At 46.3% G+C, this 23,760-nt stretch overlaps 11 non-coding genes and 33 pseudogenes across 11 annotated transcripts; all 44 read left to right on the top strand.

Moving 5' to 3' along the window:
* The first annotated feature begins 489 nt into the window (after positions 1–489).
* LOC148257844 (5S ribosomal RNA) lies at positions 490–608 on the top strand (annotated as a pseudogene).
* A 561-nt stretch (positions 609–1,169) lies between these two features.
* On the top strand, positions 1,170–1,288 carry LOC148257843 (5S ribosomal RNA; annotated as a pseudogene).
* Positions 1,289–1,849: 561 nt separating this feature from the next.
* On the top strand, positions 1,850–1,967 carry LOC148257842 (5S ribosomal RNA; annotated as a pseudogene).
* A 654-nt stretch (positions 1,968–2,621) lies between these two features.
* LOC148257841 (5S ribosomal RNA) lies at positions 2,622–2,740 on the top strand. The gene has a single exon (XR_015820382.1). It is a non-coding gene; the product is annotated as a 5S ribosomal RNA (ribosomal RNA).
* A 202-nt stretch (positions 2,741–2,942) lies between these two features.
* On the top strand, positions 2,943–3,061 carry LOC148257840 (5S ribosomal RNA). Its single transcript, XR_015820212.1, has one exon. It is a non-coding gene; the product is annotated as a 5S ribosomal RNA (ribosomal RNA).
* A 560-nt stretch (positions 3,062–3,621) lies between these two features.
* On the top strand, positions 3,622–3,740 carry LOC148257839 (5S ribosomal RNA; annotated as a pseudogene).
* Positions 3,741–3,944: 204 nt separating this feature from the next.
* Positions 3,945–4,063, top strand: LOC148257838 (5S ribosomal RNA; annotated as a pseudogene).
* Positions 4,064–4,267: 204 nt separating this feature from the next.
* Positions 4,268–4,386, top strand: LOC148257837 (5S ribosomal RNA; annotated as a pseudogene).
* A 916-nt stretch (positions 4,387–5,302) lies between these two features.
* LOC148257836 (5S ribosomal RNA) lies at positions 5,303–5,421 on the top strand (annotated as a pseudogene).
* A 205-nt stretch (positions 5,422–5,626) lies between these two features.
* Positions 5,627–5,745, top strand: LOC148257835 (5S ribosomal RNA). The gene has a single exon (XR_015820202.1). It is a non-coding gene; the product is annotated as a 5S ribosomal RNA (ribosomal RNA).
* Positions 5,746–6,305: 560 nt separating this feature from the next.
* Positions 6,306–6,427, top strand: LOC148257834 (5S ribosomal RNA; annotated as a pseudogene).
* A 558-nt stretch (positions 6,428–6,985) lies between these two features.
* LOC148257833 (5S ribosomal RNA) lies at positions 6,986–7,104 on the top strand (annotated as a pseudogene).
* A 558-nt stretch (positions 7,105–7,662) lies between these two features.
* Positions 7,663–7,781, top strand: LOC148257832 (5S ribosomal RNA). Its single transcript, XR_015820625.1, has one exon. It is a non-coding gene; the product is annotated as a 5S ribosomal RNA (ribosomal RNA).
* Positions 7,782–7,986: 205 nt separating this feature from the next.
* LOC148257831 (5S ribosomal RNA) lies at positions 7,987–8,105 on the top strand. The gene has a single exon (XR_015819748.1). It is a non-coding gene; the product is annotated as a 5S ribosomal RNA (ribosomal RNA).
* An 883-nt stretch (positions 8,106–8,988) lies between these two features.
* On the top strand, positions 8,989–9,107 carry LOC148257830 (5S ribosomal RNA; annotated as a pseudogene).
* Positions 9,108–9,316: 209 nt separating this feature from the next.
* On the top strand, positions 9,317–9,434 carry LOC148257829 (5S ribosomal RNA; annotated as a pseudogene).
* Positions 9,435–9,996: 562 nt separating this feature from the next.
* On the top strand, positions 9,997–10,115 carry LOC148257828 (5S ribosomal RNA). Its single transcript, XR_015819905.1, has one exon. It is a non-coding gene; the product is annotated as a 5S ribosomal RNA (ribosomal RNA).
* A 560-nt stretch (positions 10,116–10,675) lies between these two features.
* On the top strand, positions 10,676–10,794 carry LOC148257827 (5S ribosomal RNA; annotated as a pseudogene).
* A 559-nt stretch (positions 10,795–11,353) lies between these two features.
* Positions 11,354–11,472, top strand: LOC148257826 (5S ribosomal RNA; annotated as a pseudogene).
* Positions 11,473–11,684: 212 nt separating this feature from the next.
* Positions 11,685–11,803, top strand: LOC148257825 (5S ribosomal RNA; annotated as a pseudogene).
* Positions 11,804–12,336: 533 nt separating this feature from the next.
* LOC148257824 (5S ribosomal RNA) lies at positions 12,337–12,455 on the top strand (annotated as a pseudogene).
* A 236-nt stretch (positions 12,456–12,691) lies between these two features.
* On the top strand, positions 12,692–12,810 carry LOC148257823 (5S ribosomal RNA; annotated as a pseudogene).
* A 212-nt stretch (positions 12,811–13,022) lies between these two features.
* On the top strand, positions 13,023–13,141 carry LOC148257822 (5S ribosomal RNA; annotated as a pseudogene).
* Positions 13,142–13,346: 205 nt separating this feature from the next.
* Positions 13,347–13,465, top strand: LOC148257821 (5S ribosomal RNA; annotated as a pseudogene).
* Positions 13,466–13,670: 205 nt separating this feature from the next.
* On the top strand, positions 13,671–13,789 carry LOC148257820 (5S ribosomal RNA; annotated as a pseudogene).
* Positions 13,790–13,995: 206 nt separating this feature from the next.
* Positions 13,996–14,114, top strand: LOC148257819 (5S ribosomal RNA). The gene has a single exon (XR_015820256.1). It is a non-coding gene; the product is annotated as a 5S ribosomal RNA (ribosomal RNA).
* Positions 14,115–14,675: 561 nt separating this feature from the next.
* On the top strand, positions 14,676–14,793 carry LOC148257818 (5S ribosomal RNA; annotated as a pseudogene).
* Positions 14,794–14,997: 204 nt separating this feature from the next.
* On the top strand, positions 14,998–15,116 carry LOC148257817 (5S ribosomal RNA; annotated as a pseudogene).
* A 210-nt stretch (positions 15,117–15,326) lies between these two features.
* LOC148257816 (5S ribosomal RNA) lies at positions 15,327–15,445 on the top strand. Its single transcript, XR_015819880.1, has one exon. It is a non-coding gene; the product is annotated as a 5S ribosomal RNA (ribosomal RNA).
* A 562-nt stretch (positions 15,446–16,007) lies between these two features.
* On the top strand, positions 16,008–16,126 carry LOC148257815 (5S ribosomal RNA; annotated as a pseudogene).
* A 209-nt stretch (positions 16,127–16,335) lies between these two features.
* Positions 16,336–16,454, top strand: LOC148257814 (5S ribosomal RNA; annotated as a pseudogene).
* A 912-nt stretch (positions 16,455–17,366) lies between these two features.
* LOC148257813 (5S ribosomal RNA) lies at positions 17,367–17,485 on the top strand. Its single transcript, XR_015820121.1, has one exon. It is a non-coding gene; the product is annotated as a 5S ribosomal RNA (ribosomal RNA).
* A 559-nt stretch (positions 17,486–18,044) lies between these two features.
* Positions 18,045–18,163, top strand: LOC148257812 (5S ribosomal RNA; annotated as a pseudogene).
* A 179-nt stretch (positions 18,164–18,342) lies between these two features.
* On the top strand, positions 18,343–18,461 carry LOC148257811 (5S ribosomal RNA). The gene has a single exon (XR_015819926.1). It is a non-coding gene; the product is annotated as a 5S ribosomal RNA (ribosomal RNA).
* A 560-nt stretch (positions 18,462–19,021) lies between these two features.
* LOC148257810 (5S ribosomal RNA) lies at positions 19,022–19,138 on the top strand (annotated as a pseudogene).
* A 206-nt stretch (positions 19,139–19,344) lies between these two features.
* On the top strand, positions 19,345–19,463 carry LOC148257809 (5S ribosomal RNA; annotated as a pseudogene).
* Positions 19,464–20,024: 561 nt separating this feature from the next.
* On the top strand, positions 20,025–20,143 carry LOC148257808 (5S ribosomal RNA; annotated as a pseudogene).
* Positions 20,144–20,348: 205 nt separating this feature from the next.
* Positions 20,349–20,467, top strand: LOC148257807 (5S ribosomal RNA). The gene has a single exon (XR_015819726.1). It is a non-coding gene; the product is annotated as a 5S ribosomal RNA (ribosomal RNA).
* A 915-nt stretch (positions 20,468–21,382) lies between these two features.
* LOC148257806 (5S ribosomal RNA) lies at positions 21,383–21,501 on the top strand (annotated as a pseudogene).
* Positions 21,502–21,708: 207 nt separating this feature from the next.
* LOC148257805 (5S ribosomal RNA) lies at positions 21,709–21,827 on the top strand (annotated as a pseudogene).
* A 207-nt stretch (positions 21,828–22,034) lies between these two features.
* Positions 22,035–22,153, top strand: LOC148257804 (5S ribosomal RNA; annotated as a pseudogene).
* A 561-nt stretch (positions 22,154–22,714) lies between these two features.
* Positions 22,715–22,833, top strand: LOC148257803 (5S ribosomal RNA; annotated as a pseudogene).
* A 204-nt stretch (positions 22,834–23,037) lies between these two features.
* LOC148257802 (5S ribosomal RNA) lies at positions 23,038–23,156 on the top strand (annotated as a pseudogene).
* A 209-nt stretch (positions 23,157–23,365) lies between these two features.
* LOC148257801 (5S ribosomal RNA) lies at positions 23,366–23,484 on the top strand (annotated as a pseudogene).
* Positions 23,485–23,760: the final 276 nt, after the last annotated feature.

Below are 23,760 nucleotides of genomic sequence, written 5' to 3'. Positions count from 1 at the left end.
TGAGTTAAGAAGCAGGGGCATTTTAATCGATATTAGAACGAGAAAGAGAGGTGCAGTGTGAACACACAAGGAAACAATTGATGGGAGGGGGAGGGAAGGAGAAGGAGTGTATGTATTTTCAGCACGAAATGAAACAGGTGCGATCATACCAGCACTAATGCAACGGATTCTATCAGAACTCCGTAAGTAAGGGTGCTTGGGCGAGAGTCGTACTAGCATGGGTTACCTCCTCTGAAGTCCTCATATTTCATCAATTTTCTTGCGAAGTCCTCGTGTCGCACAAATTTTTTTTCAGACAGGTCGTTCGACGTTACGCGCGTCTGGAACTAGGGTCCGCTGGTTTATACGCAAATGTGAGTCAAGAAGTAGGGGCATTTTAATCAATATTAGAACGAGAATGAGAGGTGAAGTGTGAACGCACAAGGAAACAAATGATGGGAGGGGGAAGAAAGGAGAAGGAGTGTATGTATTTGCAGCACGAAACTAAACAGGCGCGATCATACCAGCACTAAAGCCCCGGATCCCATCAGAACTCCGCAGTTAAGTGTGCTTGGGCGAGATTAGTACTCGGATGATTGACCTCTTGGGAAGTCCTCGTGTTGCACCTATTTTTTTTTCGGATGGGTTGTTCGACGTTACGCGCAAATGGAATTATAAACAGCTGGTTCATTTGTAAAGGTGAGTCACGGTGCCGGGGCATATTACTTAATATTAGAATGAGAAAGAGAGATGCAGAGTGCACGCACAAGGAAACAAATGACGGGAGGGGGGATGGGAGGAGAAAAAGTGTATGTATTTGCAGTACAGAATGAAACATGAGGGATCATACCAGCACTAATGCAACGGATTCTATCAGAACTCCGCAGTTAAGGGTGCTTGGGCGAGAAAAGTACTCGGATGGGTGACCTCCTGCGAAGTCCTTATATTTTACCCATTTTCTTGGGAGGTCCTCGTGTTGCACCCATCTTTTTGCAGATGATTCTTTCGACATTACGCGCGACTTGATTTATGGTCCGCAGGTTTATTCGCAAATGTGAGTCCCGGCGCCGTGGCATTTTACTTGATATTAGAACGAGTACGGGAGGTGCAGTGCGCACGCACAAGGAAACAAATGACGGGAGGGGGAAGAAGGGAGAATGAGTTTATGTATTTACAGCGCAGAATTAAACATGTGCGATCATACCAGCACTAATGCACCGGATCCCATCAGAACTCCGCAGTTAAATGTGCTTTGGCGAGAGTAGTACTCGGATGGGTGACCACCTGGGAAGCCCTCGTGTTGCAGCTATTTTTTTTCGGATGGGTTGTTCGACGTTACGCGCGAATAGAATTATAAACAGCTGGATCATTTGCAAAGGTGAGTCACGGTGCTGGGGCATATTACTTGATATTAGAAAGAGAAAGAGAGATGCAGAGTGCACGCACAAGGAAACAAATGACGGGAGGGGGGATGAGAGGAGAAAGAGTGTATGTATTTGTAGTGCAGAATGAAACATGAGGGATCATACCAACACTAATGCAACGGATTCTATCAGAACTCCGCAGCTAAGGGTGGTTGGGCGAGAAAAGTACTCGGATGGGTGACCTCCTGCGAAGTCCTTATATTTCACCCATTTTCTTGGGAGGTCATCGTGTTGCACCCATCTTTTTGTAGATGATTCTTACGACGTTACGTGCGACTTGTTTTATGGTCCGCATGTTTATTCGCAAATGTGAGTCACGGCGCCGTGGCATTTTACTTGATATTAGAACGAGTACGGGAGGTGCAGTGCGCACGAACAAGGAAACAAATGACGCGAGGAGGAAGAAAAGAGAAGGAGTGTATGTATTTGACGCGCAAAATTAATCAAGTGGCATCATACCAGCACTAATGCACTGGATCCCATCAGAACTCTACAGTTAAGTGTGCTTGGGCGAGAGTAGTACTCGGATGGGTGACCTCTTGGGAAGTCCTCGTATCGCAACAATTTTTTTTCAGATGAGTCATTCGACGTTACGCGCGACTGGATTAGTACTAGCATGGGTTACCTCTTGGGAAGACCTCGTGTCGCATTAATTTTTTTTCTCAGACGGGTCGTTCGACGTTACGCGCGACGTTAGCATGGGTTACCACTGGTTTATACGCAAATGTGAGTCAAGAAGCAGGGGCATTTTAATCGATATTAGAACGAGAAGGAGAGATGCAGAGTGCACGCACAAGGAAACAAATGACGGGAGGGGGGATGGAGAGAGAAAAAGTGTATGTATTTGCAGCGCAGAATGAAACATGAGCAATCATACCAGCACCAATGCAACGGATTCTTTCAGAACTCTGCAAGTTAAGGGTGCTTGGGCGAGAGTAGCACTAGGATGGGTGACCTCCTGCGAAGTCCTTATATTTCACCCATTTTCTTTGGAAGTCCTCGTGTTACACCCATTTTTTTGCAGATGATTCTTTCGACGATACGCGCGACTTGAATTATGGTCCTCAGGTTTATTCGCAAATGTGAGTCACGGCACCGTAGCATTTTACTTGATATTAGAACGAGCACGGGAGGTGCAGTGCGCACCCACAAGGAAAGAAATGACGGGAGGGGGAAGAAAGGGGAATGAGTTTATGTATTTGCAGTGCGAAATTAAACAGGTGCGATCATACCAGCACTAATGCACCGGATCCCATCAGAACTCCGCAGTTAAGTGTGCTTGGGCGAGATTAGTACTCGGATGGTTGACCTCCTGGGAAGTCCTCGTGTCGCACAAATTTTTTTTCAGACTGGTCGTTCGACGTTACGCGCGTCTGGAACTAGGGTCAGCTGGTTTATATGCAATTGTGAGTCAAGAAGCAGCGGCATTTTAATCGATATTAGAACGAGAATGAGAGGTGAAGTGTGAACGCACAAGGAAACAAATGACGGGAGGGGGAAGAAAGGAGGAGTGTATGTATTTGTGGCGTGAAATTAAAGAGGTGCGATCATACCAGCACTAAAGCCCCGGATCCCATCAGAACTCCGCAGTTAAGTGTGCTTGGGCGAGAGTAGTACTCGGATGGGTGACCACCTGGGAAGCCCTCGTGTTGCACCTATGTTTTTTCGGATGGGTTGTTCGACGTTACGCGCGAATGGAATTATAAACCGCTGGCTCATTTGCAAAGGTGAGTCACGGTGCCGGGGCATATTACTTGATATTAGAATGAGAAAGAGAGATGCAGAGTGCACGCACAAGGAAACAAATGACGGGAGGGGGGATGGGAGGAGAAAGAGTGTATGTATTTGCAGCGCAGAATGAAACATGAGGGATCATACCAGCACTAATGCAACGGATTCTATCAGAACTCCGCAGTTAAGGGTGCTTGGGCGAGAAAAGTACTCGGATGGGTGACCTCCTGCGAAGTCCTTATATTTCACCCATTTTCTTAGGAAGTACTCGTGTTGCACCCATTTTTTTACAGATGATTCTTTCGATGATACACGCAACTTGAATTATGGTCCTCAAGTTTATTCGCAAATGTGAGTCACGGCACCGTAGTATTTTACTTGATATTAGAACTAGCACGGGAGGTGCAGTACGCACGTACAAGGAAACAAATGACGGGAGGGGAAAGAAAGGAGAAGGAGTTTATGTATTTGTAGCGCGAAATTAAACGGGTGCAATCATACCAACACTAATGTACCGGATCCCATAAGAACTCTGCAGTTAAGTGTGCTTGGGCGAGAGTAGTACTCGGATGGGTGACCTCATGGGAAGTCCTCGTGTCGCACCAATTTTTTTTCAGACGGGTCGTTCGACGTTACTCGCGACTGGAACTATGGTCCGCTGGTTTATACACAAATGTGAGTCAAGAATCAGGGGCATTTTAATCGATATTAGAACGAGAAGGAGAGGTGCAGTGTAAACGCACAAGGAAACAAATGATGGGAGGGGGGGAGAGAAGAAGGAGTGTATGTATTTTCAGCACGAAATTAAACAGGTGCGGTCACACTAGCACAAATGCACCGAATCCCATCAGAACTCCGCAGTTAACTGTGCTTTGGCGAAAGTAGTACAATGATGGGTTACCTCCTGGGAAATTCTCGTGTTGCACCTATTTTTTTTTCAGATGTGCCGTTCGACGTTATGCGCGACTTTAATTATGGTCCGCTGGTTTATACGCAAATGTGAGTCAAGAATCAGGGGCATTTTAATCGATATTAGAACAAGAAGGAGAGGTGCAGTGTGAACGCACAAGCAAACAAATGATGGGAGGGGGGAGGGAAGAAGGAGTGTATGTATTTTCAGCACGAAATTAAACAAGTGCTATCACACCAGCACAAATGCACCGGATCCCATCTGAACTCCGCAGTTAAGTGTGCTTTGGCGAAAGTAGTACAATGATGGGTTACCTCCTGGGAAGTTCTCGTGTTGCACCCATTTTCTTTTTTTCAGATGTGCCGTTCGACGTTACACGCGACTTTAATTATGGTCCGCAGATTTATTCGCAAATGTGAGTCACGGCGCCGTGGCATTTTACTTGATATTTGAACGAGAACGAGAGGTTCAGTGCGCACGGACAAGGAAAAAAATCACGGGAGGGGGAAGAAAGGAGAAGGAGTTTATGTATTTGCAGCGCGAAATGAAACAGGTGCGATCATACCAGCACTAATGCAAAGGATTCTATCATAACTCCGTAGGTAAGGGTGCTTGGGCGAGATTAGTACTAGCATGGGTTACCTCCTGGGTAGTCCTTATATTTCACCCATTTTCTTGTGAAGTCCTCGTGTTGCACCCATTTTTTTGCAGATGATTCTTTCGACGTTACGCGCGACTTGAATTATGGTCCTCAGGTTTATTCGCAAATGTGAGTCACGGCACCATAGCATTTTACTTGATATTAGAACGAGAACGGGAGGTGCAGTGCGCACGCACAAGGAAACAAATTACGGGAGGGGAAAGAAAGGAGAAGGAGTTTATGTATTTGCAGCGCGAAATGAAACAGGTGCGATCATACCAGCACTAATGCAACGGATTCTATCAGAACTCCGTAGGTAAGGGTGCTTTGGCGAGAGTAGTACTAGCATGGGTTACCTCCTGGGAAGTCCTTATATTTCACCCATTTTCTTGTGAAGTCCTCGTGTTGCACCCATTTTTTGCAGATGATTCTTTCGATGTTACGCGCGACTTGAATTATGGTCCTCAGGTTTATTCGCAAATGTGAGTCACGGCGCTGTAGCATTTTACTTGATATTAGAACGAGAACAGGAGGTGCACTGCGCACGCACAAGGAAATAAATAACGGGAGGGGGAAGAAAGGGGAATGAGTTTATGTATTTGCAGCGCGAAATTAAACAGGTGCGATCATACCAGCACTAATGCACCAGATCCCATCAGAGCTCCGCAGTGAAGTGTGCTTGGGCGAGATTAGTACTCGGATGGGTGACCTCCTGGGAAGTCCTCGTGTTGCACAAATTTTTTTTCAGACGGGTCGTTCGACGTTACGCGCGTCTGGAACTAGGGTCCGCTGGTTTATACACAAATGTGAGTTAAGAAGTAGGGACATTTTAATCGATATTAGAACGAGAATGAGAGGTGAAGTGTGAACGCACAAGGAAACAAATGACGGGAGGGGGAAGAAAGGAGAAGGAGTGTATGTATTTGCAGCGCGAAAGTAAATAGGTGCGATCATACCAGCACTAAAGCTCCGGATCCCATCAGAACTCCTCAGTTAAGTGTGCTTGGGCGAGGGTAGTACTCGGATGGGTGACCTCCTGGGAAGTCCTCGTGTCGCACTAATTTTTTTTTCAGATGGGTCGTACGACGTTACGCGCGAATAGAATTATAAACCACTGGTTCATTTGCAAAGATGAGTCACGGTGCCGGGGCATATTACTTGATATTAGAACGAGAAAGAGAGATGAAGAGTGCACGCACAAGGAAACAAATGACGGGAGGGGGATGGGAGGAGAAAGAGTGTATGTATTTGCAGTGCAGAATGAAACATGAGGGATCATACCAGCACTAATGCAACGGATTCTATCAGACCTCCGCAGCTAAGGGTGCTTGAGCAAGAAAAGTACTCGGATGGGTGACCTTCTGCGAAGTCCTTATATTTCACCCATTTTCTTGGGAGGTCCTCGTGTTGCACCCATCTTTTTGCAGATGATTCTTTCGACGTTACGCGCAACTTGATTTATGGTCTGCAGGTTTATTCGCAAATGTGAGTCACGGCGCCGTGACATTTTACTTGATATTAGAACGAGTACGGGAGGTGCAGTGCGCACGCACAAGGAAACAAATAACGGGAGGAGGAAGAAAAGAGAAGGAGTGTATGTATTTGCAGCGCGAAATTAAACAGTTGCTATCATACCAGCACTAATGCACCGGATCCCATCAAAACTCCGCAGTGAAGTGTGCTTGGGCGAGATTAGTACTCGGATGGGTGACCTCCTGGGAAGTCCTCGTGTCACACCAATTTTTTTTCAGACGGGTCGTTCGACGTTACGCGAGTCTGGAACTAGGGTCCGCTGGTTTATATGCAAATGTGAGTCAAGAAGCAGGGACATTTTAATCGATATTAGAACGAGAAGGAGAGATGCAGAGTGCACGGACAAGGAAACAAATGACGGGAGGGGGGATGGAGGGAGAAAAAGTGTATGTATTTGCAGCGCAGAATGAAACATGAGCAATCATACCAGCACCAATGCAACGGATTCTATCAGAACTCCGCAAGTTAAGGGTGCTTGGGCGAGAGTAGCACTAGGATGGGTGACCTCCTGCGAAGTCCTTATATTTCACCCATTTTCTTAGGAAGTCCTCGTGTTGCACCCATTTTTTTGTAGATGATTCTTTCGACGATACGCGTGACTTAAATTATGGTCCTCAGGTTTATTCGCAAATGTGAGTCACGGCACCGTAGCATTTTACTTGATATTAGAACAAGCACGGGAGGTGCAGTGCGCACGCACAAGGAAACAAATGACGGGAGGGGGAAGAAAGGAGAAGGAGTTTTTGTATTTGCAGCGTGGAATTAAACGGGTGCGATCATACCAGCACTAATGCACCAGATCCCATCAGAAGTCCGCAGTTAAGTGTGCCTGGGAGAGAGTAGTACTTGGATGGGTGACGTCTTGGAAAGTCCTCGTGTCGCACCAATTTTTTTTAGACGGGTCGTTCGACGTTTCGCGCGACTGGAACTGGGGTCCGCTGGTTTATATGCAATTGTGAGTAAAGAAGCAGGGGCATTTTAATCGATATTAGAACGAGAAGGAGAGGTGCAGTGTGAACGCACAAGGAAACAATTGATGGGAGGGGGAAGGAAGGAGAAAGAATGTATGTATTTTCAGCACGAAATGAAATAGGTGCGATCATACCAGCACTAATGCAACAGATTCTATCAGAACTTCGTAGGTAAGGGTGCTTGGGCGAGAGTAGTACTAGCATGGGTTACCTCCTGTGAAGTCCTTATATTTCATCCATTTTCTTGTGATGTCCTCGTGTCGCACCAATTTTTTTTCAGATGGGTCGTTCGACGTTACGCGCGTCTGGAACTAGGGTCCGCTGGTTTATACACAAATGTGAGTCAAGAAGCATGGGCATTTTAATCGATATTAGAACGAGAATGAGAGGTGAAGTGTGAACGCACAAGGAAACAAGTGACGGGAGGGGGAAGAAAGGAGAATGAGTGTATGTATTTACAGCGCGAAACTAAACAGGTGCGATCATACCAGCACTAAAGCCCCGGATCCCATCAGAACTCCGCAGTTAAGTGTGCTTGGGCGAGATTAGTACTCGGATGGTTAACCTCCTGGGAAATCCTCGTGTCGCACCAATTTTTTTTCAGGCGAGTCGTTCGACGTTACGCGCGTCTGGAACTAGGGTCCGTTGGTTTATACGCAAATGTGAGTCAAGAAGCAGGGGCATTTTAATCGATATTAGAATGAGAATGAGAGGTGAAGTGTGAACGCACAAGGAAACAAATGACGGGAGGGGGAAGAAAGGAGTAGGAGTGTATGTAGTTGCAGCGCGAAATTAAATAGGTGCGATCATACCAGCACTAAAGCTCCGGATTCCATCAGAACTCCGCAGTTAAGTGTGCTTGGGCGAGAGTAGTACTCGGATGGGTGTCCACCTGGGAAGCCCTCGTGTTGCACCTATTTTTTTTTCGGATGGGTTATTCGACGTTACGCGCGAATGGAATTATAAATAGCTGGTTCATTTGCAAATGTGAGTCACGGTGCCTGGGCATATTACTTGACATTAGAACGAGAAAGAGAGATGCAGAGTGCACGCACAAGGAAACAAATGACGGGAGGGGGGATGGAAGGAGACAGAGTGTATGTATTTGCTGTGCAGAATGATACATGAGGGATCATACCAGCACTAATGGAATGGATTCTATCAGAACTCCACAGTTAAGGGAGCTTGGGCGAGAAAAGTACTCGGATGGGTGACCTCCTGCGAAGTCCTTATATTTCACCCATTTTCTTGGGAGGTCCTCGTGATGCACCCATCTTTTTGCAGATGATTCTTTCGACATTACGCGCCACTTGATTTATGGTCCGCAGGTTTATTCGCAAATGTGAGTCACGGCCTCGTGGCATTTTACTTGATATTAGAACGAGAACGGGAGGTGCAGTGCGCACGCAAAAGGAAACAAATGACGGGAGGAGGAAGAAAAGAGATGGAGTGTATGTATTTGAAGCGCAAAATTAAACAAGTGGCATCATACCAGCACTAATGCACTCGATCCCATCAGAACTCTGTAGTTAAGTGTGCTTGGGCGAGAGTAATACTCGGATGCGTGACCTCTTGGGAAGTCCTCATATCGCAACAATTTTTTCTCAGATGTGTCGTTCGACGTTACGCGCTACTGGAACTATGGTCCGCTGGTTTATACGCAAATGTGAGTCAAGAATCAGGGGCATTTTAATCGATATTAGAACGAGAAGGAGAGGTGCAGTGTGAACGCACAAGGAAACAAATGATGGGAGGGGGGAGGGAAGAAGGAGTGTATGTATTTTCAGCACGAAATTAAACAAGTGCGGTCACACCAGCACAAATGCACCGGATCCCATCAGAACTCCGCAGTTAAGTGTGCTTTGGTGAAAGTAGTACAATGATGGGTTACCTCTTGGCAAGTTCTCGTGTTGCACCCATTTTCTTTTTTTCAGATGTGCCCTTCGACGTTACGCGCGACTTTAATTATGGTCCGCAGATTTATTCGTAAATGTGAGTCACGGCGCGGTGGCATTTTACTTGATATTTGAACGAGAACGAGAGGTGCAGTGCGCACGCACAAGGAAACAAATGACGGGAGGGGGAAGAAAGGAGAAGGAGTTTATCTATTTGCAGCGCGAAATTAAACAGGTGCGATCATCCAGCACTAATGCATCGGATCCCATCAGAACTCCGTAGATAAGTGTGGTTGGGCGAGAGTAGTACTCGGATGGGTGACCTCCTGGGAAGTTCTCGTGTCGCACTAATTTTTTTTTCAGACGGGTCGTTCGACGTTACGCGCGACTGCAACTAGGGTCCACTGGTTTATACGCAAATGTGAGTCAAGAAGCAGGGGCATTTTAATCGATATTAGAACGAGAAGGAGAGATGCAGAGTGCACGCACAAGGAAACAAATGACGGGAGGAGCGATGGAGGGAAAAAATGTGTACGTATTTGCAGCGCAGAATGAAACACGAGCAATCATACCAGCACTAATGCAACGGATTCTATCATAACTCCGTAAGTTAAGGGTGCTTGGGCGAGAGTAGCACTAGGATGGGTGACCTCCTGTGAAGTCCTTATATTTCATCCATTTTCTTGTGATGTCCTCGTGTCGCACCAATTTTTTTTCAGATGGGTCGTTCGACGTTACGCACGTCTGGAACTAGGGTCCGCTGGTTTATACACAAATGTGAGTCAAGAAGCATGGGCATTTTAATCGATATTAGAACAAGAATGAGAGGTGAAGTGTGAATGCACAAGGAAACAAGTGACGGGAGGGGGAAGAAAGGAGAAGAAGTGTATGTATTTTCAGCACAAAATGAAACAGGTGCGATCATACCAGCACTAATGCACCGGATCCCATCAGAACTCCGCAGTTAAGTGTGCTTGGACGAGAGTTGTACTCGGATGGGTGACCTCCTGGGAAGTCCTCGTGTCGCACCAATTTATTTTCAGACGGGTCGTTCGACGTTACGCGGGACTGGAACTAGGGTTCGCTGGTTTATACGCAAATGTGAGTCAAGAAGCAGGGGCATTTTAATCGATATTAGAACGAGAAGGAGAGGTGCAGTGTGAACGCACAAGGAAACAATTGATGGGAGGGGGAGGGAAGGAGAAGGAGTGTATGTATTTTCAGCACAAAATGAAACAGGTGCGATCATACAAGCACTAATGCAACGGATTCTATCAGAACTCCGTAGGTAAGGGTGCTTGGGCGAGAGTAGTACTAGCATGGGTTACCTCCTGGGAAGTCCTTATATTTCACCCATTTTCTTGTGAAGTCCTCGTGTTGCACCCATTTTTTTGCAGATGATTCTTTCGACGTTACGCGCGACTTGAATTATGGTCCTCAGGTTTATTCGCAAATGTGAGTCACGGCGCTGTAGAATTTTACTTGATATTAGAAAGAGAACGGGAGGTGCAGTGCGCACGCACAAGGAAACAAATGACGGGAGAGGGGAAGAAAGGGGAATGAGTTTATGTATTTGCAGCGCAAAATTAAACAGGTGCGATCATACCAGCACTAATGCACCGGATCCCATCAGAACTCCGCAGTTAAGTGTTCTTTGGCGAGAGTAGTACTCAGATTGGTGACCTCCTGGGAAGTCCTCGTGTCGCACCAATTTTTTTTGAGACGGGTCGTTCGACGTTACGCGCGACTGGAACTAGGGTCCGCCGGTTTATACGCAAATGTGAGTCAAGAAGTAGGGGCATTTTAATCGATATTAGAACGAGAAGGAGAGGTGCAGTATGAACGCACAAGGAAACAATTGATGGGAGGGGGAGGGAAGGAGAAGGAGTGTACGTATTTTCCGCACGAAATGAAACAGGTGCGATAATACCAGCACTAATGCAACGGATTCTATCAGAACTCCATAGGTAAGGGTGCTTGGGCGAGAGTAGTACTAGCATGGGTTACCTCCTGCGAAGTCCTTATATTTCACCCATTTTTTTGTGAAGTCCTCGTGTTGCACCAATTTTTTTGCAGATGATTCTTTCGACGTTACACGCGACTTGAATTATGGTCCTCAGGTTTATTCGCAAATGTGAGTCACGTCGCCGTGGCATTTTACTTGATATTAGAACGAGAACGGGAGGTGCAGTGCGCACGCACAAGGAAACAAATGACGGGAGGGGGAAGAAAGGGGAATGAGTTTATGTATTTGCAGCGCAAAATTAAACAGGTGCGATCATACCAGCGCAAATGCACCGGATCCCATCAGAACTCCGCAGTTAAGTGTGCTTTAGTGAAAGTAGTACAATGATGGGTTACCTCGTGGGAAGTTCTCGTGTTGCACCTATTTTCTTTTTTTTTTCAGATGTGCCGTTCGACGTTACGCGCGACTTTAATTATGTTCCTCAGATTTATTCGCAAATGTGAATCACGGCGCCGTGGCATTTTACTTGATATTTGAACGAGAACGAGAGGTGCAGTGTGCACGTACAAGGAAACAAATGACGGGAGGGGGAAGAAAGGGCAAGGAATTTATGTATTTGCTGCCCAACATTAAACAGGTGCGATCATACCAGAACTAATGCACCGGATCCCATCAGAACTCCGCAGTTAAGTGTGCTTGGGCGAGAGTAGTACTCGGATGGGTGACCTCCTAGGAAGTCCTCAAGTCGCACTAATTTTTTTTTTCAGACGGGTCGTTCGACGTTACGCTCGACTGGAATTAGGGTCCACTGGTTTATACGCAAATGTGAGTCAAGAAGCAGGGGCATTTTAATCGATATTAGAACGAGAAGGAGAGATACAGAGTGCACACACAAGGAAACAAATGACGGGAGGGGGAATGGAGGGAGAAAAAGTGTATGTATTTGCAGCTCAGAACTAAACATGAGCAATCGTACCAGCACCAATGCAACGAATTCTATCAGAACTCCCCAAGTTAAGGGTGCTTGGGCGAGAGTAGCACTAGGATGGGTGACCTCCTGCGAAGTCCTTATATTTCACCCATTTTTTTGCAGATGATTCTTTCGACGATACGCGGGACTTGAATTATGGTCCTCAGATTTATTCGCAAATGTGAGTCACGGCACCGTAGCATTTTACTTGATATTAGAACGAGCACGGGAGGTGCAGTGCGCACGCACAAGGAAACAAATGATGGGAGGGGGAAGAAAGGAGAAGGAGTGTATGTATTTGCAGCGCGAAATGAAACAGGTGCGATCATACCAGCACTAATGCAACGGATTCTATCAGAACTCCGTAGGTAAGGGTGCTTGGGTGAGAGTAGTACTAGCATGGGTTACCTCCTGCGAAGTCCTTATATTTCACCCATTTTCTTGTGAAGTCCTCGTGTTGCACCCATTTTTTTGCAGATGATTCTTTCGACGTTACGCGCGACTTGTATTATGGTCCTCAGGTTTATTCGCAAATGTGAGTCACGGTGCTGTAGCATTTTACTTGATATTAGAACGAGAACGGGAGGTGCAGTGCGCACGCACAAGGAAACAAAATGACGGGAGGGGGAAGAAAGGGGAATGAGTTTATGTATTTGCAGCGCAAAATTAAACAGGTGCGATCATACCAGCGCAAATGCACCATATCCCATCAGAACTCCGCAGTTAAGTGTGCTTTGGTGAAAGTAGTACAATGATGGGTTACCTCGTGGGAAGTTCTCGTGTTGCACACATTTTCTTTTTTTTTTCAGATGTGTCGTTCGACGTTACGCGTGACTTTAATTATGTTCCGCAGATTTATTCGCAAATGTGAGTCACGGCGCTGTAGCATTTTACTTGATATTAGAACGAGAACGGGAGGTGCAGTGCGCACGCACAAGGAAACAAATGACGGGAGGGGGAAGAAAGGGGAATGAGTTTATGTATTTGCAGCGCGAAATTAAACAGGTGCGATCATACCAGCATTATTGCACCGAATCCCATCAGAACTCCGCAGTGAAGTGTGCTTGGGCGAGATTAGTACTCGGATGGGTGACCTCCTGGGAAGCCCTCGTGTTGCACCTATTTTTTTTTGGATGGGTTGTTCGACGTTACGCGTGAATGGAATTATAAACTGCTGGTTCATTTGCAAAGGTGAGTCACGGTGCCGGGGCATATTACTTGATATTAGAACGAGAAAGAGAGATGCAGAGTGCACGCACAAGGAAACAAATGACGGGAGAGGGAAGAAAGGAGAAGGAGTTTATGTATTTGCAGTGCGAAATTAATCAGGTGTGATCATACCAGCACTAATACAACAGACCCCATCATAAATCTGCAGTTAAGTGTGCTTGGGCGAGAGTAGTACTCGGATGGGTGACCACTTGGGAAGTCCTCGTGTTGCACCCATTTTTTTGCATATGATTCTTTCGACGTTACGCGCGACTTGAATTATGGTCCTCAGGTTTATTCGCAAATGTGAGTCACGACGCTGTAGCATTTTACTTGATATTAGAACGAGAATGGGAAATGCAGTGCGCACGCACAAGGAAACAAATGACGGGAGGGGGAAGAAAGGGGAATGAGTTTATGTATTTGCAGCGCAAAATTAAACAGGTGCGATCATACCAGCACTAATGCACCGGATCCCATCAGAACTCCGCAGTGAAGTGTGCTTGGGCGAGATTAGTACTCGGATGGGTGACCTCCTGGGAAGTCCTCGTGTCACACAAATTTTTTTTTTCAGATGGGAAATTCGACGTTACGCGCGATTGGAACTAGGGTTCACTGGTTTATACGCAAATGTGAGTCAAGAAGCAGGGGCATTTTAATTGATATTAGAACGAGAATGAGAGGTGAAGTGTGAACGCACAAGGAAACAAATGACGGAAGGGGAAGAAAGGAGAAGGAGTGTATGTCTTTGCAGCGCGAAATTAAACTGGTGCGATCATACCAGCACTAAAGCTCCGGATCCCATCAGAACTCCGCAGTTAAGTGTGCTTGGGCGAGGGTAGTACTCGGATGGGTGACCACTTGGGAAGCCCTCGTGTTGCACCTATTTTTTTTCGGATGGGTTGTTCAACGTTACGCGCGAATGGAATTATAAACTGCTGGTTCATTTGCAAAGGTGAGTCACGGTGCCGGGGCATATTACTTGATATTAGAACAAGAAAGAGAGATGCAGAGTGCACCCACAAGGAAACAAATGACGGGAGGGGGGATGGGCGGAGAAAGAGTGTATGTATTTGCAGTGCAGAATGAAACATGAGGGATCATACCAGCACTAATGCAACGGATTCTATCAGAACTCCGCAGTTTAGGGTGTTTGGGCGAGAAAAGTACTCGGATGGGTGACCTCCTGCGAAGTCCTTATATTTCACCCATTTTCTTGGGAGGTCCTCGTGTTGCACCCATCTTTTTGCAGATGATTCTTTCATCATTACGCGCGACTTTAATTATGGTCCGCAGATTTATTCGCAAATGTAAGTCACAGCACCGTGGCATTTTACTTGATATTAGAACGAGTATGGGAGCTGCAGTGCGCACGCACAAGGAAATAAATAACGGGAGGAGGAAGAAAAGAGAAGGAGTGTATGTATTTGAAGTGCAAAATTAAACAAGTGGCATCATACCAGCACAAATGCACTGGATCCCATCAGAATTCTGCAGTTAAGCGTGCTTGGGCGAGAGTAGTACTCGGATGGGTGACCTCTTGGGAAGTCCTCGTATCGTAATAATTTTTTTTTAGATGGGTCGTTCGACGTTACGCGCGACTGGAACTATGGTCCGCTAGTTTATACGCAAATGTGAGTGAAGAATCAGGGGCATTTTAATCAATATTCGAACGAGAAGGGGAGGTGCAGTGTGAACGCACAAGGAAACAAATGATGGGAGGGGGGGAGGGAAGAAGGAGTGTATGTATTTTCAGCACGAAATTAAACAGGTGCGGTCACACCAGCACAAATGCACCGGATCCCATCAGAACTCCCCAGTTAAGTGTGCTTTGGCGAAAGTAGTACAATGATGGGTTACCTCCTGGGATGTTCTCGTGTTGCACCCATTTTCTTTTCTTCAGATGTGCCGTTCGACGTTACGCGCGACTTTAATTATGGTCCGCAGATTTATTCGCAAATGTGAGTCACGGTGCCGGGGCATATTCCTTGATATTAGAACGAGAAAGAGAGACGCAGAGTGCACGCACAAGGAAACAAATGATGGGAAGGGGGATGGAAGGAGAAAGAATTTATGTATTTGCAGCGCGAAATTAAACGGGTGCGATCATACCAGCACTATTGCACCGGATCCCATCAGAACTCCGCAGTTAAGTGTGCTTGGGCGAGTGTAGTACTTGGATGGGTGACCTCTTGGGAAGTCCTCGTGTCGCATTAATTTTTTTCTCAGACGGGTCATTCGACGTTACGAGCGACTGGAACTAGGGTCCACTGGTTTATACGCAAATGTGAGCCAAGAAGCAGGGGCATTTTAATCGATATTAAAATGAGAAGGAGAGATGAAGAGTGCACGCACAAGGAAACAAATGACGGGAGGGGGGATGGAGGGAGAAAAAGTGTATGTATTTGCAGCACAGAATGAAACATGAGCAATCATACCAGCACCAATGCAACGGATTCTATCAGAACTCCGCAAGTTAAGGGTGCTTGGGTGAGAGTAGCTCTAGGATGGGTGACCTCCTGCGAAGTCCTTATATTTCACCTATTTTCTTAGGAAGTCCTCGTGTTGCACCCATTTTTTTGCAGATGATTCTTTCGACGATACGCGCGACTTGAATTATGGTCCTCAGGTTTATTGGCAAATGTGAGTCACGGCACCGTAGCATTTTACTTGATATTAGAACGAGCACGGGAGGTGCAGTGCGCACGCACAAGGAAACAAATGACGGGAGGGGGAAGAAAAGAGAAGGAGTTTATGTATTTGCAGCGCGAAATTAAACGGGTGCGATCATACCAGCACAAATGCAACGGATCCCATCAGAACTCCGCAGTTAAGTGTGCTTTGGCGAAAGTAGTACAATGATGGGTTACCTCCTGGGAAGTTCTCGTGTTGCACCCATTTTCTTTTTTTCAGATGTGCCATTCGACGTTATGCGCGACATTAATTAAGGTCCGCAGATTTATTCGCAAATGTGAGTCACGGCGCCGTGGCATTTTACTTGATATTTGAACGAGAACGAGAGGTGCAGTGCGCACGCACAAGGAAACAAATGACGGGAGGGAGAGGAAAGGAGAAGGAGTTTATGTATTTGCAGCGCGGAATTAAACGGGTGCGATCATACCAGCACTAATGCACCGGATCCCATCAGAACTCCGCAGTTAAGTTCGCTTGGGCGAGAGTAGTACTCGGATGGGTGACCTCCTGGTAAGTCCTCGTGTCGCACCAATTTTTTTTCAGACGGGTCGTTCCACGTTACGCGCGACTGGAACTATGGTCCGTTTGGTTATACGCAAATGTGAGTCAAGAAGTAGGGGCATTTTAATCGATATTAGAACGAGAGGGAGAGGTGCAGTGTGAATGCACCAGGAAACAATTGATAGGAGGGGGAGGGAAAGAGAAAGAGTGTATGTATTTTAAGCACGAAATGAAACAGGTGCGATCATACCAGCACTAATGCAACGGATTCTATCAGAACTCCGTAGGTAAGGGTGCTTGGGCGAGAGTAGTACTAGCATGGGTTACCTCCTGGGAAGTCCTTATATTTCATCCATTTTCTTGTGAAGTCCTCGTGTTGCACCCATTTTTTTGCAGATGATTCTTTCGACGTTACGCGCGACTTGAATTTTGGTCCTCAAGTTAATCGCAAATGTGAGTCACGGCGCTGTACCATTTTACTTGATATTAAAACGAGAACGGGAGGTTCAGTGCGGATGCACAAGGAAACAAATTACGGGAGTGGGAAGAAAGGAGAAGCAGTTTATGTATTTGCAGCGCGAAATGAAACAGGTGCGATCATACCAACACTAATGCAACGGATTCTATCAGAACTCCGTAGGTAAGGGTGCTTGGGCGAGAGTAGTACTAGCATGGGTTACCTCCTGCGAAGTCCTTATATTTCACCCATTTTCTTGTGAAGTCCTCGTGTTGCACCCATTTTTTTGCAGATGATTCTTTCGACGTTACGCGCGACTTGAATTATTGTCCTCAGGTTTATTCGTAAATGTGAGTCACGACGCTGTAGCATTTTACTTGATATTAGAACGAGAACGGGAGGTGCAATGCGCACGCACAAGGAAACAAATTACGGGAGTGGGAAGAAAGGGGAATGAGTTTATGTATTTGCAGCGCGAAATTAAACAAGTGCGATCATACCAGCACTAATGCACCGGATCCCATCAGAACTCCGTAGTGAAGTGTGCTTGGGCGAGATTAGTACTCGGATGGGTGACCTCCTGGGAAGTCCTCGTGTCGCACCAACTTTTTTTCAGACGGGTCGTTCGATGTTACGCGCGTCTGGAACTAGGGTCCGCTGGTTTATACGCAAATGTGAGTCAAGAAGCAGGGGCATTTTAATCGATATTATAACGAGAAAGAGAGATGCAGAGTGCACACACAAGGAAACTAATGACGGGAGGGGGAAGAAATGAGAAGGAGTGTATGTATTTGCAGCGCGAAATGAAACAGGTGCGATCATACCAACACTAATGCAACGGATTCTATCAGAACTCCGTAGGTAAGGGTGCTTGGGCGAGAGTAGTACTAGCATGGGTTACCTCCTGCGAAGTCCTTATATTTCACCCATTTTCTTGTGAAGTCCTCATGTTGCACCCATTTTTTTGCAGATGATTCTTTCGACGTTACGCGCTACTTGAATTATGGTCATCAGGTTTATTCGCAAATGTGAGTCACGGCGCTGTAGCATTTTACTTGATATTAGAATGAGAACGGGAGGTGCAGTGCGCACGCACAAGGAAACAAATGACGGTAGGGGGAAGAAAGGGGAATGAGTTTATGTATTTGCAACGCAAAATTAAACAGGTGCGATCATACCAACACTAATGCACTGGATCCCATCAGAACTCCGCAGTTAAGTGTGCTTGGGCGAGATTAGTACTCGGATGGGTGACCTCCTGGAAAGTCCTCGGGTCGTTCGACGTTACGCGAGTCTGGAACTAGGGTCCGCAGGTTTATACGCAAATGTGAGTCAAGAAGCAGGGGCATTTTAATCGATATTAGAACGAAAAGGAGAGATGAAGTGTGAACGCACAAGGAAACAAATGACGGAGGGGGAAGAAAGGAGAAGGAGTGTATGTATTTGCAGTGCAGAATTAAACAGGTGCGATCATACCAGCACTAAAGCCCCGGATCCCATCAGAACTCCGCAGTTAGGTGTGCTTGGGCGAGAGTAGTACTCGGATGGGTGACCACTTGGGAAGCCCTCGTGTTGCACCTTTTTTTTCTCGGATGGGTTGTTCGACGTTACGCGCGAATGGAATTATAAACCGCTGGTTCATTTGCAAAGGTGAGTCACGGTGCCGGGGCATATTACTTGATATTAGAACGAGAAAGAGAGGTGCAGAGTGCACGCACATGGAAACAAATGACGGGTGGGGGGATGGGAGGAGAAAGAGTGTATGTATTTGCAGTGCAGAATGAAGCATGAGGGATCATACCAGCACTAATGCAACGGATTCTATCAGAACTCCGCAGTTAAGGGTGCTTGGGCGAGAAAAGTACTCGGATGGTTGACCTCCTGCGAAGTCCTTATATTTCACCCATTTTCTTGTGAGGTCCTCGTGTGGCACCCATCTTTTTGTAGATGATTCTTTCGACGTTACGCGCAACTTGCTTTATGGTCCGCAGGTTTATTCGCAAATGTGAGTCACGATGCCGTGGAATTTTACTTGATATTAGAACGAGTATGGGAGGTGCAGTGCGCACGCACAAGGAAATAAATGACGGGAGGATGAAGAAAAGAGATGGAGTATATGTATTTGAAGCGCAAAATTAAACAAGCGGCATCATATCAGCACTAATGCACTTGATCCCATTAGAACTCTGCAGTTAAGCGTGTTTGGGCGAGAGTAGTACTCGGATGGGTGACCTCTTGGGAAGTCCTCGTATCGTAATAATTTTTTTTCAGATGGGTCGTTCGACGTTATGCGTGACTGGAACTATGGTCCGCTGGTTTATACGCAAATGTGAGTGAAGAATCAAGGGCATTTTAATCAATATTCGAACGAGAAGGAGAGGTGCAGTGTGAACGCACAAGGAAACAAATGATGGGAGGGGGGGAGGGAAGAAGGAGTGTATGTATTTTCAGCACGAAATTAAACAAGTGCGGTCACACTAACACTAATGCACCGGATCCCATCAGAACTCCGCAGTTAAGTGTGCTTTGGCGAAAGTAGTACAATGATGGGTTACCTCCTGGGAAGTTCTCGTGTTGCACCCTTTTTTTTTTTCAGATGTGTCGTTCGACGTTACGCGCGACTTTAATTATGGTCCGCAGATTTATTCGCAAATGTGAGTCACGGGGTCGTGGCATTTTACTTGATATTTGAACGAGAATGAGAGGTGCAGTGCGCACGCACAAGGAAACAAATGACGGGAGGGGGAAGAAAGGAGATGGAGTTTATGTATTTGCAGCGCGAAATTAAACTGGTGCGATCATACCAGCACTAATGCAACGGATTCTATCAGAACTACGTATGTAAGGGTGCTTGGGCGAGAGTAGTACTAGCATGGGTTACCTCCTGCGAAGTCCTTATATTTCATCCATTTTCTTGTGAAGTCCTCGTGTTGCACCCATTTTTTTGGAGATGATTCTTTCGACGTTACGCGCGACTTGAATTATGGTCCTCAGGTTTATTCACAAATGTGACTCACGGCGCCGTAGTATTTTACTTGATATTAGAACGAGCACGGGAGGTGCAGTGCGCACGCACAAGGAAAGAAATGACGGGAGGGGGAAGAAAGGAGAAGGAGTTTATGTATTTGCAGCGCGGAATTAAACGGGTGCAATCATAACAGCACTAATGCACCGGATCCCATCAGAACTCCGCAGTGTAGTGTGCTTGGGCGAGATTAGTACTCGGATGGGTGACCTCCTGGGAAGTCCTCGTGTCGCTCTAATTTTTTTTCAGACAGGTCGTTTGACATTACGCGCGTCTGGAACTAGGGTCCGCTGGTTTATATGCAAATGTGAGTCAAGAAGTAGGGGCATTTTAATCGATATTAGAACGAGAATGAGAGGTGAAGTGTGAACGCACAAGGAAACAAATGACGGGAGGGGGAAGAAATGAGAAGGAGTGTATGTATTTGCAGCGCGAAATTAAACAGGTGCGATTATACCAGCACTAAAGCTCCGGATCCCATCAGAACTCCGCAGTTAAGTGTGCTTGGACGAGAGTAGTACTCGGATGGGTCACCACCTGGGAAGCCCTCGTGTTGCACCTTTTTTTTTTCGGATGGGTTGTTCGACGTTACGCGCGAATGGAATTATAAATCGTTGGTTCATTTGCAAAGGTGAGTCACGGTGCCGGGGCATATTACTTGATATTAGAACGAGAAAGAGAGATGCAGAGTGCACGCACAAGGAAACAAATGACGGGAGGGGGGTTGGAAGGAGAAAGAGTGTATGTATTTACAGTGCAGAATGAAACATGAGGGCTCATACCAGCACTAATGCAACGGATTCTATCAGAACTCCGCAGTTAAGGGTGCTTGGGCGAGAAAAAGTACTCGGATGGGTGACCTCCTACGAAGTCCTTATATTTCACCCATTTTCTTGGGTGGTCCTCGTGTTGCACCCAATGTTTTGCACATGATTCTTTCGACGTTACGCGCGACTTGAATTATGGTCCTCAGGTTTATTCGCAAATGTGAGTCACGGCGCTGTACCATTTTACTTGATATTAGAACGAGAACGGGAGGTGTAGTGCGCACGCACAAGGAAACAAATTACGGGAGGGGGAAGAAAGGAGAAGGAGTTTATGTATTTGCAGCACGAAATGAAACAGGTGCGATCATACCAGCACTAATGCAACGAATTCTATCAAAACTCCGTAGGTAAGGGTGCTTGGGCATGAGTAGTACTAGCATGGGTTACCTCCTGCGAAGTCCTTATATTTCACCCATTTTCTTGTGAAGTCTTCGTGTTGTACCCATTTTTTTGCAGATGATTCTTTCGACGTTACGCGCGACTTGAATTATGGTCCTCAGGTTTATTCGCAAATGTGAGTCACGGCGCTGTTGCATTTTACTTGATATTAGAATGAGAACGGGAGGTGCAGTGCGCACGCACAAGGAAACAAATGACGGAAGGGGGAAGAAAGGGGAATGAGTTTATGTATTTGCAGCGCAAAATTAAACAGGTGCGATCATACCAGCACTAATGCACCGGATCCCATCATAACTCCGTAGTTAAGTGTGCTTTGGCGAGAGTAGTACTCGGATGGTTGACCTCCTGGGAAGTCCTCGTGTCGCACTAATTTTTTTTCTCAGACGGGTCATTCGACGTTACGCGCGACTGGAACTAGGGTCCACTGGTTTATACGCAAATGTAAGTCAAGAAGCAGGGGCATTTTAATCGATATTAGAACGAGAATGAGAGGTGAAGTGTGAATGAACAAGGAAACAAATGACGGGAGGGGGAAGAAAGGAGAAGGAGTGTATGTATATGTAGCGCAAAATTAAATATGTGCGATTATACCAGCACTAAAGCTCCGGATCCCATAAGAACTCTGCAGTTAAGTGTGCTTGGGCGAGAGTAGTTCTCAGATGGGTGACCACTTGGGAAGTTCTCGTGTTGCACCCATTTTCTTTTTTTCAGATGTGCCGTTCGACGTTACGCGCGACTTTAATTATGGTCCGCAGATTTATTCGCAAATGTGAGTCACGGCGCCGTGGCATTTTACTTGATATTTAAACGAGAACGAGAGGTGCAGTGCGCACGCACAAGGAAACAAATGACGGGAGGGGGAAGAAAGGAGAAGGAGTTTATGTATTTGCAGCGCAAAATAATAGGTGCGATCATACCAGCACTAATGCATTGGATTCCATCAGAACTCTGTAGTTAAGTGTGCTTGGGCGAGAGTAGTACTCGGATGGGTGACCTCTTGGGAAGTCCTCGTGTCGCACCAATTTTTTTTCAGACGGGTCGTTCGACATTACGCGCGACTGGAACTAGGATCCACTGATTTATACGCAAATGTGAGTCAAGAAGCATGGGCATTTTAATCTATATTAGAACGAGAATGAGAGATGCAGAGTGTAAGCAAAAGGAAACAAATGACGGGAGGGGGGATGGAGGGAGAAAAAGTGTATGTATTTGCAGCGCAAAATGAAACATGAGCAATCATACCAGCACCAATGCAACGGATTCTATCAGAACTCCGCAAGTTAAGGGTGCTTGGGCGAGAGTAGCTCTAGGATGGGTGACCTCCTGCGAAGTCCTTATATTTCACCCATTTTCTTAGGAAGTCCTCGTGTTGCACCCATTTTTTTGCAGATGATTCTTTCGACGATACGCTCGACTTGAATTATGGTCCTCAGGTTTATTCGTAAATGTGAGTCACGGCACCGTAGCAATTTACTTGATATTAGAACAAGCACAGTAGGTGCAGTGCGCATGCACAAGGAAACAAATGACGGGAGGGGGAAGAAAGGAGAAGGAGTTTATGTATTTACAGCGCAAAATTAAACAGGTGCAATCATACCAGCACTAATGCACCGGATCCCATCAGAACTCCGCAGTGAAGTGTGCTTGGGCAAGATTAGTACTCGGATGGGTGACCTCTTGGGAAGTCCTCGTGTCGCACCAATTTTTTTTCAGACGGGTCGTTCGACGTTACGCGCGACTGGAACTATGGTCCGCTAGTTTATACGCAAATGTGAGTCAACAATCAGGGGCATTTTAATCGATATAAGAACGAGAATGAGAGGTGCAGTGTGAACGCACAAGGAAGCAAATGATGGGAGGTGGGGAGGGAAGAAGGAGTTTATGTATTTTCAGCACGAAATTAAACAGGTGCGGTCACACCAGCACAAATGCACTGGATTCCATCAGAACTCCGCAGTTAAGTGTGCTTTGGCGAAAGTAGTACAATGATGGGTTACCTCCTGGGAAGTTCTCGTGTTACACCCATTTTCTTTTTTTTAGATGTGTCGTTCGACGTTACGCGCGACTTTAATTGTGGTCCGCAGATTTATTCGTAAATGTGAGTCACGACGCCGTGGCATTTTGCTTGATATTTGAACGAGAACGAGAGGTGCAGTGCGCACGCACAAGGAAACAAATGACGGGAGGGGGAAGAAAGGAGAAGGAGTTTATGTATTTGCAGCGCGAAATTAAACAGGTGCGATCATACCAGCACTAATGCACCGGATCACATCAGAACTCCGCAGTTAAGTATGCTTGGGCGAGAGTAGTACTCGGATGGGTTACCTCTTGGGAAGTCCTCGTGTCGCACTAATTTTTTTTTCAGACGGGACGTTCGACGTTACGCGCGACTGGAACTAGGGTCCACTGGTTTATACGCAAATGTGAGTCAAGAAGCAGGGGCATTTTAATCGATATTAGAACGAGAAGGAGAGATGCAGAGTGCACGCACAAGGAAACAAATGACGGGAGGGGGTATGGAGGGAGAAAAAGTGTATGTAATTGCAGCGCAGAATGAAACATGAGCAATCATACCAGCACCAATGCAACGGATTCTATCAGAACTCCGCAAGTTAAGGGTGCTTGGGCG

Source organism: Carica papaya, chromosome 5 (genome assembly GCF_054855325.1).
Source record: "Carica papaya isolate Zhongbai chromosome 5, ASM5485532v1, whole genome shotgun sequence".
Taxonomy (NCBI): domain Eukaryota; kingdom Viridiplantae; phylum Streptophyta; class Magnoliopsida; order Brassicales; family Caricaceae; genus Carica; species Carica papaya.
This window is presented reverse-complemented; position numbering and strand designations above follow the sequence as displayed.